The 16,144-nt window shown below is 43.4% G+C and overlaps 1 long non-coding RNA gene across 2 annotated transcripts in view; it reads right to left on the bottom strand.

Annotated features, from left to right (window-relative positions):
- The window catches only part of LOC140479203 (uncharacterized), a 30,575-nt gene extending 16,264 nt beyond the window's left edge, over positions 1–14,311 (bottom strand). For both annotated transcript variants that reach the window (XR_011960981.1, XR_011960980.1), the window contains exons 1-4: positions 14,248–14,311; positions 13,525–13,631; positions 12,559–12,641; positions 5,601–5,705 (exon numbers count right to left, since the gene is read on the bottom strand). This is a non-coding gene — a long non-coding RNA (uncharacterized lncRNA). The remainder of the gene's footprint in view (positions 1–5,600; positions 5,706–12,558; positions 12,642–13,524; positions 13,632–14,247) is intronic.
- Between the last annotated feature and the right edge of the window lie 1,833 nt (positions 14,312–16,144).

The following is a 16,144-nucleotide window of genomic DNA, read 5'->3' as shown; positions in this document are numbered from 1 at the left end:
CATTACTTTATTCCCTAATAACAATGCCCACGGTGTAATGGGTGACAAGCATTAAAATAAAATTGAATTTTCAATGCAAGAACTGGTACAAATAATCACATATTATTCAGTTCATTCATTGTCGTTGATTATCAGAGTTATTTTCATTGTATGATCACGTTAAATTCACTTAAATAATTACAGTACAATTCTCACCTCTATAGATATGTCAAAGTGAATGTCAAATTATTTCAAGTAAAACCAAATTCACATTTTGTTCTGTTTTATTCCAGGAATGACAGGATGTGTTGAATTATTATGGGAAACAGGAACAAGTGAAGGTGGTGGCTCTCAGACGTGAGGCCTTAAAGCCAAAGGGCCAGGTGGTAGTTACAGTGGGGGGGAGGTACCTAGTGCCCCGCTCTCCTCAGAAGGCAGTGAGGATAGTGACACTGTCTGGAACGGGTTCGATGACAAAGCACCTACGTATGGACAGAGGGACAACAATGGGTGGGATGACCCACCACCCTGGAAGGCCCAGAAGGCCCTCTCTATGGCACCACTGGGCATCAAAGCTCAACTTAGACAGTAGGGAGCAACAAAGGGAACTGACAGAAACCAAAGCTGAACTGTTTACCCGGCTGAATAACAGATGTTGGTGAATGAACCCCCAGCCTGATAGAGAAATGGTAATAATGGGCCTTATCGGGACAATATGGATGAATTAGTAGAGGTACACAGTCTCACCGATGATGGTGTACGGACCCTCCCTCGGCCCAAGATGCCCTGAAGTGTACAGCTGAATCTGTCCCTGCAATGAGAGGATGGGGTGGGAGTCGGTTCTCCCAATGCACAGCTGATCCATGGCATCAGGCATTTACAGATATTACAGGGACACACTGGGGACGGGACAGGCTGAATGGGCTAAAATAACCTTGGTGACTCAGGGACAAAAGGGTAATATCGAGGATCATACAGAGAGGAAGCCTGATGTATGTAAGAACCACGGGGGATTACCAAACCCCAACCTGTGATGATGAAATCGGTTTGATGTATTTAAAAGATGACATGGGACCCTATTTAACTGTAATTATAAACATGGGACTCCCAGTGGGAGATAATTCTAACCACATTCTGAATTGGGCCATGAGAGCTGAGGCAAACACAGAAACACAGGGGAATAGCTGCAGTACAGGGAGGGTATTCAGACCCACAATGTTACATGGGAAGCAGGAAAGGGCACATAGACAAGGAATGTAGGCAGAGAGAGGGAGACAAGTGTTCATATTGTGAGTGGCCTGTGTTCACGTAGGTATGTGCATAGCCCATGAATATTCATTGATGCGCTGTTAAGGGGCCAACACTTTCATGATTCTAACACCGGAGCATCTTTGCCTTTTATGCCTCACCCTACAACTCAAATCCTCCAACCCTAACAACATCCTTGTAAGTCTTTTTTGAAACCTTTCAAGTTTCACAGCACCCTTCTGATAGGAGGCAGGCCGGAATTGCACACAATATTCCAAAAGTGGCCTAACGAATGTCCTGTATAGTAACATGACCTCCCACATCCGATACTCAATGTTCAAACCCATAAAGGAAAACATACTGAACACCTTCTTCATCATCCTATCTGCCTGCAACTTGACTTGCAAGGACTATGAACCTGCAGTCCAAGGTCTCTTTGTTCCACAAACATCTCCAGGGCCTTGTCACTCAGTGTATAAGTCCTGCCCTGATTTGCTTTTCCAAAATACAGCACCTCACATTTACCTAAATTAAACCCCATCTGATCAATATCTTATTGTAATCTGAGGTAACCTTCTTCATTATCCACACCCCTCCAATTTTGTATGACCTGCAAACTCATTTACGATACCAAATTATTTAAATGAATGACGAAACAAATCCAGAAATAAACATCCATCCCTCGGAGTTTGAATGTGCTCTGTGTAAATCCTGCCCAATGACTCTGTACCAGAGAAAGGCTGCACATGTGCCTGGCTGCACCTTGCCCCCTACAAAGCTGGTGGCTCCGCACATGTCCAGTGAATTTTTGCCCCAAATAAAGATGGCGGTGCGCACCGATGCCTGCAGCTACACTGAGGCAATTCCCCGTTTACTGAAAACACGAGACTGGGACGTTCAAATTTGTGTTTTCCGATGTGCATATTTTGTTTGTAAAACCTCTCCACTCATACAGAATCTCTCTCACCTCCTGCTGTTCCACAGACAGCCTTGATGATTTTTGTGGGTACCTATTCTCTGCCTGGTTACTCGTTTGTCCTTAGTGTATTTGTACAATCACTCTGGATTCTCCTTAAGCCTATTTCCTAAAGCTATCTCATGTCCCCTTTTTGCCCTCCTGGTTTACCTCGAGTATACTCCTACTGCCCCTATTCTCCTCTAGGGATTCACACAAACATAGCTCTCTGTACCTGCCATATGCCTCCTTCATTTTCTTGACCAGGCCCATAATTTCTCTCGACAGGCAGCATTCCCTACACCTACCAGCCTTGGCCTTAACAGGAACATACTGTCTGTGTACTCTCATTGTCACAGGCCTATGGAGGCAATGGCAGATGAGGATACAGAAGCAATCATTCTCAGTAAAGAGATAATGTTGGGAAAGATAACAGCCTAAAGGTAGATGGGTATCCAGGCTCTGATGGGATGCATCCCAGGAACTAAAAGAGATGGTTGGGGGGGGGGGGGGGGGGGGGGGGGGGGGGGGGGGTGGTAGTAACAAATAGACCTTGTGATAATTCACTACCATTTGTTGGATTCTGGGATGGTTTTGACAGACTGGAAGCTGCAAATGTGGTGCCACAATTTTTTAAAAAGGACCCGTTAGCTTAACTTCTGTAGTGGAGAAAATGCTTGAATCTCTCAAGGAAGTACTGGTGAGATATCTGGGTCGAAATTGTCTCATTGAGCAGACACAGCATGGATTCATGAAAGGCAGGTCACGTTTAACGCATTTACTGGAATTATTTGAGGATATGACGAGTGCGTTGGACAAGGTGGACTCTGTGGATGTGGTGTACCTGGATTTCCAGAAGGTATTCGATACGTTGCCACACAAAAGGCTGCTGTATAAGGTAAAGATGCATGGCATTGTGGGTAATGCATTATCATTGATACAGGATCGGTTAACCAACAAAAAATAAAGAATGGGGATAAACGGGTGTTTGGATTAATGTTGGCACTACAACTGTTTGCAATTTACACAAATGTTTTGGAGTTGAGGACCAAGTGTACGGTGTCAGAGTTCATATTTGATACAAAGATGAGGTAGAGCAATGTCTGCAGAGGCCACTGTTTGTCTGCACAGGGATACAGATCAGTTACGTGAGTGGGTAAGGATCTGGCAGATGGAGTTCAATGTTGGGATATGTGAGGTCATCCATTTTGGTCAGACTAACAGCAAACTGGATGATGAAATGGTGAAAACCTGCAGCAGGCTGCTGTGCGTCCTTGTCCATGAATCACAGGAAGGTGGTTTGCAGGTGCAGCAGGTAATTAAGGCAGTGAAGGGAATATTGTCCTTCATTGCTAGAGGCATGGTTATGCTGCAGCTGTACAGGGTGCGGGGGAGGCCACACCTGGAGTACTGTGTACAGGTTTGATCTCCTTACTTCAGGAAGGATGTACTGGCACTGGAGGGAGTACAGAGGAGGTTCACTAGTTTGAGTTGGGAGTTGAGGGTTGGTGCATGTGGAGAGATTGAGAAAACTGGTTCTATAGTCATTGTAATTTAGAAGAATGGGAGGTTGGAGAGGAAACAATAAAATTATGAAGGGAGAAGGGAGGCTATTTCCACTGAGGGCGGGTCAAACTACAGAGCATTACCTCAAAATAAGGGGGAGCAGGTTTAGGACTGTGTTCAGGAGGAGCTTCTTCAGCTAAAGGGTTATGAATCCGTGGAATTCCCTGCCGAGTGCAGCATTTACGTTATCAACTTGAATGCCTTTAAGGCAAAATGTAGATTTGTGAACAGGAAAAGAATTAAGGGTTATGGTGAGAGAGCAGGAATGTGGAGCTGAGGCCATGAAAAGATCAGGCCTGATCTTACTGAATGGTAGAGCAGGCTTGAGGAGCCAGATGAAAGTTCTTGCCTTGTGCCATCAAAATTGGCCTTTGTCCAATTCAGAACCAGAACTTTTAGATCTGGTATATTATTTTCTGTAACTATTTTAAAACTAGTAGAATTATCAGAGACTCCCAACAGTGTGGAAGCAGGTCATTCAGCCCATCACATTGATACTGACCTGGAGAGCCTCCTAACCTCCCCCTGTAACATTGCATTTCCCAGGGCCAGCCAACCTACACATCCCTGAACACTGTGGGCAATTCAGCCTGGACAATCCACCCAACCTACACATCCCTGAACACTGTGGGCAATTCAGCCTGGATAATCCACCCAACCTGTACATCTTTGGACTGTGGGAGGAAACCAGAGCACCCGGACGAAATCCTTGCAGAAAACCCCAATAAGGTGATTATCCCTTTCTTATTTCCCAGTTCCACCTAAATAACTTCACTGGGCGTACTCCCAGGAATATCTTCCCTAATCAAAAACATAATGCTATCCCGAATCAAAAATGCCACTCCCCTCCTCTCTTGTCCCCTTTCTATTCTTCCTATAGCATCTATACCCTGGAACATTAAGCTGCCAATCCTATCCATCCCTGAGTGATGCCTCTGTAATTGCTATAATATCCCAGTGCCATGTTCAAAACCATATCCTGAGCTCATCTGCCTTCCCTGTCAGGCCTCTTCTATTGAAGTAAATGCAGTGCAACTGCTCAGTCCGACTTCATTCAGCCCATCATATTAATACTGACCCTTGCCTATTCGACTTCTGAACTGTACCAGCCTCAGACATATCTCTTTCCTCACTATCTTCTTGGGTTTACACCCACTCCCTCACTGGTTTAATGCCTCGCGAGTTTCACCAGCAAGTCTCCCTGCCTAGATATTAGACACCTTCCAATTCAGGTACAATCCATCCTTCTTATGCAGGACAACTCTACTCCAGAGTTGATCACAATGATCCAAAAAACGTGAATCCTGTTCCTCTGCACCAGCTCCTTAGCCACTCATTGAGCACCTCCTTCTCCTCTGTAACATGGACATTTTTCAAGATGTCACCATTTATTTCCCCACATTCTATATCTCCCATGTACTTCTTCACAGTAAACACTAATGCAAAATACTTGTTTCCTATCTCACCCATTGCCTGCAGCTCCACACAATGGCTGCCTTGCTGATCTTTGAGGGTCTCTATTTTCTCCCTAGTTAGCCTTTTGTTCCTCATGTATTTACAAAAGCCCTTTGGATTATCCTTAACCCTATTTGCCAAAGCAATCTCACGTCCCTTTTTTGCCTCCTAATTTCCCTCTTAATTATAATCCTACCGCCTTTATACACAAAAATTTTTTGGGTTTGAATAAATGCAAAATATAACATCCTGACAAAACAAACGAGGGCAGGACTTACACTCAATAAAAGTAGGGCCTTGAGTAGTGATATGGAACCAAAGAGACCAAGGGCTTCACGTCTTTGACGTTTGTGTTACATGTAGACAGGGTGGTTAAGAAGGTGCTTAGCAAACTTACCTTCATTATTCAGACCTTTGAGTCCAGGAGTTGGGACGTTATGTTGAGGATGTACAGGACGTTGGGGAGGCCTCTTCTGGAATACTCTGTCCAGTTCTGGTTGTGCTGTTATAGGAAGGATATTATTAAATTGGAGCAGGTTCAGAAGAGATTTACCAGGATGTTGCCATGAATGGAGGGATTGTGTTGTAAGGAGAGGCTGGATAGGCTGGGAATTTTTTTCACTGGCGTGCACGAGGTTGAGGGGTGACCTTATTAGAGGTTTACAAAATCAGAAAGTGTATATAGCTGGGGGGGATTCAAAACTGGGGTGCATTCATTTTGAGAAGAAATTAAAAAGATTTCAGAAAAGACATTAGGGTTTTAAAAAAAATTATACGTGTGAAATGAACTTCCAGAGGAAGTGGTAGCTGTGAATACAATTACAATATTTAAAAGACATTCAGGTAAGTACATAAATAGGAAATATTTGGATGGATGTAGACCAGAGGCAGGTACAATTAGTTCAGTTTGGAATTATGGTCGGCATGGACTGGTTGGACCACAGGGCCTGTTTCCTTGCTGTATAACATTAGGACTCTAATCCTCACTAACTCTAAATTCCTCCATCCTCAACTCTCCCGATCACTGTCACTTCATCCAGCCTCACAACTCTTCCTTATTTATAGAATTCCTCACCAGCCACAGAACGCTCCCTATCTCATGTCCTCCAGTTTCTCAGATCTCTGCGATATGTGCCTTTCTTTAGTTCCAGCCTTGAGGATGCCCTCATTCACTCAGATTGGTTGGAGGACAAACTGGTACAACCTGGTCCTCCAGTACTGCCCTCTGCCCCCTATTGGCCTGCGCTGACATCAATCATTTGGGGCTCATTGTGAGGTGAGTGGTGGGATCCTACCTCTCTCTGTCCTGGGATGAGCTTCAACATTCACAGTCAATGGGGCAGTATCACTGAGCACAGGGGCTGGGGCTATTCAGCCCATTTGGGATGTACCCTCTCCCTCTGGAGATGCTGCAAATCTGTTTATGAATAACTGCTGAGTCTGTGTCCAGCTGCGATTCAGACTGTTCCAGATACTCAGAACTTACTGAATAAGAAAATGTTCACATATTCACATTATTTGCCAATTACCTGAAAATAGTTACTAAAATTGTGACATTGTTAACAATTCCCCTCTCTCTGCAGATTAGATATCCTAGAAACAAATTTGCACCTGGTCAAAATCACTGCTTAACCTTCTCAGCTCAAAGGACAATTATCTGTGCTTCTGCTAGCTCTCCACAAAAGAGGAACACATCTTATTTTCATTTATTAGTGTCATAGAGATGTTCAGCACAGAAACAGACCTTTGGTCCAATTGGTCGATGCCAACTAGGAATCCTCAACAAATGGAGCCCCATTTGCCAGCTATTGGTCCGTAGCATTGGAAACTCTTCCTATTCATGTACCCAATCGGATGCCTTTCAAACGTTGTAATTGTATCAGCCTCCACGACTTCATCCGGCAGCTCAGTCCACACATACACCACACACAGCTTGAAAACTTTGCCCCTTAGATCTGTTTTTAATCTTTGCCCTCTCAACCTATGCCCATGTGATCTTGTTTTGAACCCACCTAACTGGGGGGAAAACACCCTGGCTGCTCACCTTATCCATGCCCCTTATGATTTTATAAATCTCCATGAAGTCACCTCTCAGTCTTTGACTCTCCAGGGAAATTAACCCCTAGCCTATTCAGCCTCTCCCTGTAGCCCAAATCTGCCAACCCTAGCAAAGTCTTTGTAAATCTTGTCTGAACTCTTTCAAGATTCACAACATCCTTTCCAGAACAGGGAATTTCAAACTTAAAACATAATTCCTGAAATGGCTTAATCAATGTCCTGTCCAACCACAATTTGACGTCCCAGCTTCTGTACTCAATGCATTGACCAATAAATATAAGCATACCAAACACCACCTTCACTAGTCTGCCTACCTTCGACTCTACTTTCAAGGAATAATGAACCTGCACTCCATGGTCTCTATGTTCAGCAACATTCCCAAGGACTTTACCATTAAGTGTACAAGTCCTGCTCTGATTTGCCTTTCCAAAATCCAACAGCTTACATTTGTCTAAATTGAACCCAGTCTGCCATTCCTTGCTCCAATGGCCCATCTGGTCAAGATACTGTTGCATTCTGAACTAACCTTCTTCATTGTCCACTACACCTCCAATTTTGGTGTCTTCTGTAAACCCACTGCCCATATCTCATATATTCACATCCAATTCACTTATTCAAGGACCCATATCCATTCCTGCAGGACAATGCTGCTCACAGGCCTCCAGTCCGCAAAGCAACCCTCTATCACCACCCTCTGCCTCCTACCTACAAGCCAGTTTTGTATCCAAATGGCTAGTTCTCCCAACATTTCATGTTATCTAACCTTGCTAACCAGTCTGCTTTGTGGAACATCATTCAGTGTCCATATAGACAACGTCCACAGTCTGCCTTCATCAATCATCTTTGTCACATCTTCAAAAAAAAAACTCAATCAAGTTCGAGAGAGAGAATTTCCCACACACAAAGCCATGTTGACTATCCCTAATCAATCCTGTCTTTCCAAATACATGTAAATCCTGTCCCTCAGAATCCCTTCCAACAACTTACCTACCACTGACGTTAGGTTGACTGTTCTCTTGTTCCCTGGCCTTTCCTTACCACCTTTTTTAAATAATGGCACCCATCTTCCAGCACCTCACCTGTCACAAACAATGATATAAATACCTCAGGGAGGGGCACTGCCATCACCTTCCTAGCTTTCCACAAATTTCTGGGATACACCTGATCAGGTCCCAGGGATTTATCCACTTTGCTACTGTTTAAGACATCCAGTACTTCCTCCTCTGTAATATAGACACTTTTCAAGTTATCACTATTTATTTCTCCAAACTCTCCAGAATAGAATAGTATAGTATTTCTCCCACCTCCTGTTGTTACATAGATGGCCTTGTTGATCTTTAAGGGGTCCTATTCTCTGTCTGGTTATTATTTTATCCTTAATGTATTTGTAGAATCTCTTTGGATTCTCCTTAAACTATTTCCTAGAGATATTTCAAGTCCCCTTTTTGTTCTCCTGATTACCCTCGAGTATATTCCTGTAAAAACATGATCCTGTACTCCCAATTCCTCCCCCTCTGCCATATCTGCTCCCAGGAGAAGCAATTCCACTCCAGGACATCCCAGAAAGGTTTCCTCTTTCAAGGACCGCATTTCCCTCCCACTTGATCAACAATGCACTCCAACGCATATCCTCCACTTCCAGTACTTCCACCTGCCCCCCACCTCTCCAACCACAATAAGAATATAATCCCCCACTCCTCACCGGCCACCCACTAATCTCCATTAACCTCTGCTATGTCCGCTACCTACAGTCAGACCCCACCACTAGGGATATATCTCCCTCCCCAGCCCTTTCTATCTTCTGCAGAGACCATGGGATCTTTGGTGCTGATGTGCTGCACCACAGATACCTCAGTCACTTTCCCTGCCAAATGGCCCAGTGAGATTATCACTAGATGGATAATCCAGACACCCAGATAATGTTCTGTAGCCCAGGGTTTGGATCCCATCACGGCAGACAGTGGACTGTGAATTCAATTAAAATTTGGAATTAAGTATATATTCAAGACCATGAATCCATTGTTGATTATTGCAAAAAGAAACCTCATCAGATTCGCTAATATCCTTCAGGGAAGGAATTTGCCATCCTTACCTGGTCTGGCCTACACATGACTCCAGACCCACAGCAATGTGGTTGACTCTTTACTGCCCTTTGGGCCCAGCCAGTGACACCCTCATCCAGTGAATGAATAACAAAGAAGGTCAAGTCTTGTACACAACCATACTATTCTTACAGGTAAGTGATCTCTTAGTAAGTTTGCTTCTCAACTCCCTGCTGACTATTGGGGAAGTGGGGGGTAGGGGTCAATAGTACCATCCCAATAAGGAGATCATCCCTTTCTTATTTCTCAGTTCCACCTGTATAACCTGCCTGGATGTACTCCCAGGAATACCTTCTTGAAGCCCAGCTGTAACGTTATCCCGAATCAAAAATACCTCTCCCCCTGCTCTGTTGCCCCCTTTCTATCTTTGCTTTAGCATCTATACACTGGAACATTAAGGTGCTGGTCCTATCCATCATTAAATCATGCCTCTGTAATTGCTACAATATCGCAGTGCGATGTTCAAAACCATACCCTGAGCTCCTCTGCCCGACCTATCGGGCCTCCTGCATTGAAATAAATGCAGTGTAACTGCTCATTCTGTGCCTTGCCCTTGTCTGCCTTGACTGTTTGACATCTGAACTGTACCAGCGTCGGACTGAACTCTTCCCTCACTCTCTCTCTGGGTTTACCCACATTCCTTCACTGGTTTAATGCCTCCTGAATAGCAATGGCAACTGTTCCAGTACCAGTACAATCCATCCTTCTGATGGAGGGCAATTCTACCCCACAAGAGATTCCAATGATCCAATAATGTGAACTCTTCTATTCCTATGTCATTGATACCAATAAACAACAGCCTCCCCTCAAAATGGTTATTCTCCCCTTTAAGAATATTCTGCTCTCTCTCTGAGACATCCTTATACAAAAATTACACATTCGAATAATAAGCCTTACACTCACCAGGTCATCATAAAAGGATTACATGACACATTGAAGGTTTGGGGAGACCTTTTGAGAGAATGCGATGATTCAAAGGAGAATTTTTAAGCAGCAAATGGGATTGATCTGGAACAAAATACTCACACACACACAATGCGAATACATAGATCCTGATATACTGAGTATATCAGAATTTTGCAGAATATTTACTGAGATTACTATCTGAATGTCCACCTGTAATATCCTGTAATAAAAGTTTATAAAATCTGTCACTCTCAGTTCAAGTTAGAAACTCACAGCATCCCCTCCTCGTGGCCCAGGATTACTCTACATATTACCCTAGAGGACATCAGCAGTCAACTCAGAGGGAAACCTGTGGGTTTCTAGGAGATTCCAACTTGAGATCTCATGTGACTGAACACAGCAGTTCTTTGACACATTGGAGAAAATTATCCAAGCGTCAGTGAATTATGGGGAACAAGAATGACTTTCTTTTCTTTCATTCCGTGCTGCCGCTCTGCCTCATCAATAAGACATGGGTGTGAAAGGCTAATGCCTAACGATGGGCAAGTTGTCTCCATCCTGACCAATGGGTGGGAAGATCCTCTCAATCACTCCAAAGCGTATCCCTAGAAAGATAGCAACTCTGCCTGCTTCCCACTGCTCCCAGTAAATGTTCGGAAGAATGGGAAGGGGGGATATCTCCTAGAAAAGGCATAACCGGAAAGGTCTAAGAGGATTATGAAAAGAGAGAGATGCACAGGAGAAGGAGGCAACAAGTTGCCAGATGGGGTGTAACTTGGGAAAAATGGGAAGTTGCTCATTTTGGAGGAGAAAATAAAGAACAAAGTACTATTTAAATGGTGGAAACTGTAGAAAGCTGCACCACAAAGGGACCAGGGGTAATTGTTCAGGAAACACAGAAAGCTATCACACAGTTACAACAGGGAATCAGGAAGGGGAATGGAATGTTTTGTTTCAAAGGTTTTCAGTATTAGAGTTTGGAGTATATACCTGAGAGTACCGTGTGGAAGTGCTGGTGAGACCACCATATCTGCAGGAATGAGAGCAGTTTAGGTCCCTTTAGATAAGGAAATGTGTCACTTTATTGGAGGCATTTCAGGGAATTCAATGAGATGATCCCTGGTTTGGAGGGATTATCTTTTAAATAAAGGCTGAAAAGGTTGGGACTCTACTCAATGGATTTTGGAGAAAGAGAGGTGATCACATTGAGACAGATGGGATTCTTAAGGGGGTTGACAGGATAAATACTGAGAGGATGTGTCTGAGGGTAAATACTGAGAGGGAAGTCTGAAACCAGATTCTGAGTCACGGAATCAAGAGTTCGGTTTTGGATTCAAGTTTAAGGCAACACTGACTGGGTAAGGGGTTTCAGTAGCAATAGAGCTGGGGTTAGGTGGAGAAAAGCAACGTTTAAGAGATTGGAATTCCTGGTATTGTGATTGTGTGGATGTCTGATCAGAAGGTCACCTTGGGGACAGATATAACAGCAATATTGTGAAGAGTGTTGTTCTGCTTCAGAGAGTTCCAGTGAGAGGGAGGGGCTCAGCAGAAAGGTAAAGGTAAGGCAATGGGTTTAACCATGACAATGTTTCATTGGCTGAAATTGTAGCTAAATCGAGTAGTGGGAATGTGATAAGCAGTTTGAATACTGAGTAACAGTGGAGTAATGGAGAGGGAGAGCTGGGCATCGTCAGTGTACATGTCAAACCTAACACAGTGTGTTTGGATGATATCACCTCCTGGAACTATGTACGTGAGATACAGGAGAGACCAAGGATAGATCGTTGAGGGACACCAAATGCAAGGAATTCAGAAAGGAAAGGGAGAGTGGAGATGGAGCAGGATTTTCCAACAACGGTGAGGTCAAATATCAGTTTTTCACAAAATGGGAGAGAAGGACATAACCAAAAAAAGACCAAAAGACAGAACAAGGAACAATATCCATGAATTGGCGAGGGGGAGTGATGAGGCGGCAGCGGAGAAAAGAGAGGAGTTGCAAAGTGAGTTTAGTGAGATTAGGGTAAAGGGTCAAGGTGAGCTCTGATAAGGCTTGATAAGACACTGGAGAAAGATGTAGGTTTAGGACAAAACCAGGAACACCACATGAGGCAGTTTGGCTCAGTGGGCTCAGAGAAGCAGCAGATCGGATTATCTCAGTCTTAGTGACAGAGAAACTCCATGTGCTCCTCACTCGTTGTTGGAGGGGAGGATGGAGGAGACAGGATGATGGACAGTGTTTTATAAAGAAACAAAACCAGGGTTAGTGATACTTAAAATGAATGAACAAACCTGATGTATTTAGCTTTTACCCAGAATATTAAAACAAACGGCTGAAGTCCTGGTTCGAATCCCATCTTGGCAGGTGGTGGAATCTGAATTCAAGGAAAAAAACAACGTATTAGGAATCTGCTGATCTCCATGAAGCCATTGTCAATGGCAAAAAAAATCCTGCCAACCTGACAGCTGCCCAACCAGCTACTCACTGTACTAATCACTGCAAAGTCTCAACACAGGAATGAAACTGTTGGCAACTAACAAGGCACCAGAAATTACAACCACAGAATCAGCCCCCTCGATGGTGCAACGTCCTCCTCACTAACATATGGTTTTTGGTGCCAAAATGTGCAGAGCTGTCTCACAGACTACTCAAGGAACAGCCTGACATAGTCATACCCACAGAATCATCCCTTACAAACAATGACCAGACACCACCATCACCATCCCTAGATTTCGAGAGTGTGGTGCTGGAAAAGCACAATTCAGGTAACATCCGAGGAGCAGGAGAATCGATGTTTCTAGCCTAAGCCTTCATCAGCCTGACCTGCTGTGCTTTTCCAGCACCAGACTCTTGACTCTCACACTTGATTTAATTCCTGGCTGTGATAATCCCTAGCTCCCTGCACCAGACACACTGAGACCTCGACAACCCATTTTCTTCAAGACTCCCAACCATTTGTTAATTCATTACTTCACCTGTGTGGCTGTTTCTACAGTTGCTGAAGCAGCTTGGTCTGAAATTCGCAGCCAAAACCTCACAGGTCTGCTTTCCACCTTTAAGACATCCCTCAAAACCTGCTTTTTGGCAATGCTTTTGGTCACCTGACCTAATAGCTCCATCTCTGGCCTTACGTCTAAAGTTCTCAATAGTATTTGAGAAATTATAAGCATGATAATAAAAATACAAACTGTTGTTGATTTGGACATTATTTTCAAATCATCACTGTTGCTGAATGAATAATCTATAATGCCACTTACCCAACCACATTGTAGGAGCACCTTCACCACACAAACTGCAGCTGTACAAGAAAGTCAAACATCACCCTCTCCACAGGCAACAGGGCTTTGGCATTAATCACTGGTATCTGTGGAGGGAGAAACACAGTTGATGTTTCAGGGAGTGCAAAATGGATTACAGGGAATAAAAATGGTGCAGAATTTGATAGTCAGAAATGGAAGGAAAATACACTTGCTTGTTGGAAAAAAGAATTCTTGACTGTCAAAAATATTCAAGAAAAAAGTAATCTGATAATAGAGCAGTACATGGTCAGGGGCTGGGCCGCAGTGAAAAACTCATTTACAAAGGGTCTATAAAAGTAATAATACAGGAGTAAACAGACCAAAAATACACCCATGTTTCGACACTGAGGAAGCTAGATATTGACAAAGTGGTTATGAGGGAGCCCAGAGGTGAATCAGAGCAGGATTGGCTGCTGTGATCACAATGACTCTGTACCAGAGAAAGGCTGCACATGCGCCTGGCTGCACCTTGCCCCCTACAAAGATGGCGGCTCCACACGTTGTCCAGAATAAAGATGGCGGCGCTCACTCAGGTCTGCAGCCGCGCTGAGGCCATTCCGAATTTACTGCAAACTGAGACGTTCAAATTTTGTTTTCCGACGTGCACAACTTGTTTGTAAAACATCTCCGCTCATAGCAACACAGTTTTTCTCCAGTTTCCCTGTTTATTTCTTTCCTTACCATATCCTTTCTCTCCATAACTTCCCGAGCATTCATTACGGCGACTCTACGCCGCGCGCGAGGGTGATCACATGGTTTAGTTTAGCTCCGCCCTTCATTTATTTTGATTGGTTGGATGACCAACTTCCCGCTAGGTCCTCCAGATCCGCCCACCGTCCTTTCATTGGTCCGGTGCTGACATCAGTCATCCGCGGGTCACTTTGTTGGCTAAGGCATGCGCAGTGCGGCCTGCTTATGCTGATATGTTGGGTAATGTGATGGGAGAGTTTACTGAGGATAGGAATTCCCTTTGTGTGAGCTTTGCAGTAGATTTCCTTTATTCATGGAGGGAATTGCCTTCCTACACATGACTGTATAGCTGTGATTAATTAATCAATGCCATCTGAACCAGTACATAAACACCCCGTTTTCACAACATCTGAGATCTTTAGCACATTGTATCACGCTCTTCTTTGGAAACAAGAAAAAACATGAAATGGAGCCTCAAGGAATCGGAGCAGGAGTAGGGCATTCATCGCCTTCAGCTTGTTCCCCCATTCTATCAGATCATGGCTTGGCCAACCCAGACCTCAACACCTCTTTTATGCTTGATCCGCATAGCCCTCAACTGCTCAATATTTCAAAAATTTATCTGCCCTGTTTTAAAATAATTTGAGACAGAATCACAGATTCCCTACTGTGTGGAAACAGGCCCTTCAACCCAACAAGCCAGAACAACCCTCCAAAGAGTAACCTTTTTCTAAAATGAATGTTCCCTTATGTAATGTCCCCTGGTTTGAGACTTCACTGGTGCTAGAAGATCTAGTCAACATCTACCCTGTCAAGCTCCTCAGAATCTTGTTTCCATAAGATCACCCCTGCTTATCTATTCTTGATAGGTCAACCCTTTTGTCCTCAAAGCAGCTAAGTGAATCTTTTTTGAATGGTCTCCAATGTTAGTTTATCCTTTAGTTTAACACTGTATACAGTATTCCAAGTGAGGACTCAGCAACAGCCAGTGTGGTTAACCAATCCTCAGTCCATGCTAATACATTTCGCCGATACCATGAGCTCCTAAATTGTGCAATTAACTTTTATGTAGCACCTTATCATTTGCATTTTTAAAATCCAAATACAGAACACCATTGGATTGCCCTTTATCAGTCCTGTTTGTTATCTCCTCAATGAACTGTCGCAAATTTGTCAAATATAGTTTCTCTTTCACAAAACCCAGTCTACCATGTTTAATGATAAGCTTTTCTAAATATCCTGCAATTTCTTACTTTAATATTCGACTCTGTAGATTCTTTCAGTAGATTTGCTAAGTATGATTCCCCTCTCTTAAATCCACGTGGACTCTGTCCAATCCTGTCACTGTTCAGTAAGAAACTTGACTGTACTCCAATATACTTAGTAAATGTATCTGTATTTATTTTAAAAAAATGATTACTTATAAATGCTGGACCCATGCAATATCAATGAATTAGTGACTCTGAATTTGGGTTATAATGTTTTTTCTATTAATTCCTTTTTGTACTGTGTTATGCAGACAGCACCAAGTGATCACTCTTAATTGTGAGTAACTTTGAAAATAATATATTTTAAAAATGACATCCCAAAATGCTGCCTCATTATTGTGCAAGGAGGATTTCGCATTCAATAGTTTGCAGATAAAAATGAACAGATGTTTGCTGCAATTTGGCCAGACTGCAGGTTACACCAAAGTGGCAACTCTGCTCTCAAATTCTTACTTGACACTGCCCAAGGCGATACTGATGGGACTTCATTTTGCCATTCTGGGTCACCAGCTTTATTTCCAGGTTTAATTCTATAATCATCCTAGAGCTTGTAATTTTAGACAACTTCTCTTTTAGGTACATATGTAAATATCATAATGAAATGTTGCACTGAATGGTAC

The sequence above is a fragment of the Chiloscyllium punctatum genome, chromosome 6 (assembly GCF_047496795.1).
Source record: "Chiloscyllium punctatum isolate Juve2018m chromosome 6, sChiPun1.3, whole genome shotgun sequence".
Lineage (NCBI taxonomy): Eukaryota > Metazoa > Chordata > Chondrichthyes > Orectolobiformes > Hemiscylliidae > Chiloscyllium > Chiloscyllium punctatum.
This window is presented reverse-complemented; position numbering and strand designations above follow the sequence as displayed.